The sequence below is a fragment of the Montipora capricornis genome, chromosome 4, assembly GCF_036669925.1.
Source record: "Montipora capricornis isolate CH-2021 chromosome 4, ASM3666992v2, whole genome shotgun sequence".
NCBI classification, from domain to species: domain Eukaryota; kingdom Metazoa; phylum Cnidaria; class Anthozoa; order Scleractinia; family Acroporidae; genus Montipora; species Montipora capricornis.
The window spans coordinates 35,278,958-35,281,457 of record NC_090886.1 but is presented as its reverse complement, the minus strand read 5'-3'; the positions used below and the strand labels follow the sequence as shown (position 1 = coordinate 35,281,457).

General features: G+C 39.3%; 1 protein-coding gene across 1 annotated transcript in view; it reads right to left on the bottom strand.

The window, feature by feature from the left end:
- LOC138046602 (adhesion G protein-coupled receptor L4-like) overlaps positions 1-2,500 on the bottom strand; it is a 46,891-nt gene that overhangs the window by 33,740 nt on the left and 10,651 nt on the right. Inside the window, exon 2 of the mRNA XM_068893208.1 lies at positions 2,223-2,297. The gene's annotated coding sequence lies outside the window, so the exon portion shown is untranslated. The remainder of the gene's footprint in view (positions 1-2,222; positions 2,298-2,500) is intronic.

The following is a 2,500-nucleotide window of genomic DNA, read 5'->3' as shown; positions in this document are numbered from 1 at the left end:
GCAATTTTTGACAGATATTAAATTATGAAAAATATCTACAGACAGATCGTTAAAAAATCTTTATTTTTAGCGGTTATTTAAAGAAAAAAGATGCAACGCTTGACGAGAAATAATATTTTTGTTGATATTTGAAAGAAGAAAAATTTCGCGGGAATCAGGACGCGGTGAAAATGAGTTAACAAATTTGCATACGCGCGTTGAAATGTGATACGCGAGGAGACAGGAATTTTATTTCTTTGACAAATGATTTTGTCATTGTAGTGTAAAATGGAGTTTATTTGGGAAGGCGACAATATTTCTTTAACTTCCTGGTTAATCCAATTTATTACTACCACTAACTAGTGCGACGATTCTTTACATGAAACTCACGCTTTTTGCGAATTTTGAGTGTCATGAAATTACATCATTTGCGTGACAATATTTCCCTTTACTCTAACACAAAAACATTCAGATAGTAACAAACTTCATATTTATGAACCATTTCTTCTGCTTTTGTGCTTATCAGTCTGTTTTTGTATCAATTACATGGCCGCTCAACCTCGCGATTATGTAAATAGTTCACCCTGAAGTCACAATAAATTCTCGGTTTTCACATGACGTCACAGCCGCCATGTTTGTGCCCCTAGGAAAAGAAACGGCGGCCATATTTGTGTACCGACCCAATCCTCTGGGAATTGAACTCTATTATTATGCAAACGTTTTCTTTTGTTTTCGTTGAAAAACATGGCTGTTGATCACTTGAGTGAAAACCAACAATACATTTCCCAGGAGCCCGACAAAGAAGGCTTCCTGACCCGACAGATGAAATGTAAATATTCAGTTAAATATTACAACAAAATTAAAAAACCAAAGACGGAAGTCTCTTGGCTAAAAGGTACGTTGTTTTACTCTGAAAACAACGAACGATTAACATTCTTTCCCGTAGTTCATTCAGTTGACACAAGATGATCACGTGCACCTTTAGTCAAGAGCGTGTTTGTTATCTGAAACTGAATTTATTACCAAAGCTTAAAAAAGTAAAAGACCTCAAAATGGGACAGGATATTACAAAATAATTAAAGGTGTGAACGTGTGAGCGAAAGGGCCCCTGCCGGCGTGACACGGTTTTAATAACCCCCCACTTGAAAAAATTAACTGGAACCCTGCAGTTCAATACCACCCAATTCAATGCCTTCTTCTTTTGTGTAACACGTACCACAGGCAGCCCAGTGTACGCTTTTATAGAGCGTCTTGTTTTTTGACTAATTTCCACCATAAATGAAGGAAACATTCTAAAACAACAGTACAGGCGAATAACAAAAAGAGAAAAAAATTTTGAAAGAAAAGACACCCCGACCCCGTGTTTTGGCTACTACCATTTAAGATATTAACAGGGATATCATTGCTTTGTGAATCTTCAATTTGAACGGCAACATGAATGGGTTCACTTGGTTGTCAGGTAACCGGCCGTTTCGCCTACCGTTTGTTCGTCTACGTCTGAAAATCGGTTCGCCTACGTCTAATATGTCAGTTCGCCTACGATTCATATGTACAAGCTTTAAAACTGAATTGTTCAAAAATCCTTGTAGAACCTCGTTAAACCACCGTTTACGGTCTTTGTGTTTACTTGTGATTCGTGCGGCCTATACTAAAGGAGGTGCGACTTTTCATTAACATATCGTTCAAAAGGACATGATAGTTCATTTGATAAAGGATTGTAAACAACATTAGCATTCATCAATCATATCGCTGCAAGGAAGGGTTACATTTTTGCAAACTCTGACCAGGGTGGGGATTGAACCCACGACCTTCGGGTTAGATCACCGCTGCTCTACCGACTGAGCTACAAGTTCAGACGAAAGCAAGTAGTGGGACTTTAAGATGTCAATGTCATGAATATGTACAAGGACAAAGAAGGGTTACGTTTGTGTAAGGCTAATGATCAGGTGGTTCATGTGGGTAGAAAACTAGCACTTCACGTTACCCTCTAATAGTTACGTCTGTTGAAATATAAGTGCTACACGGCCAACGTTTGCAAAAACGTAATCCTTCCTTGTACTTGTACATGTTCATTGCCGTGACATTGACATCTTAAATTCCCACGACCTGCTCCCGTCTGACCTTGTAGCTCAGTCGGTGAAGCAGCGGTGATATAACCTGAAGGAAGGATTCTAATAGCTAATATATGTACTTTAAACCAACAGACTCGAGTACGCCGTCCTCTCTGCCAGAGTTATCCTTACCCGTTTCTTTGGTAGAAGTGACTTTGTTCCCTGCCCCGCCACGGTCGAAATTAATTTTTTCATCCTGACTGCTCTCTAAAAGGAAAAGTAAACAATTTATGAAACCATGGATAACAAAGGGAATAAAAACAGCAAAACTATTGTCCAATACTTGTGGAATGTTCGTGGCTGGTCTGACGCGGCGTTTGGTCTCGGCCAAGACTCTTCACAGACTTTGGAAATTCAAAGTCTCTCTTGGCCGCAAATTCTAGATGTTGACAGTGTGGCCCTCTATCGCA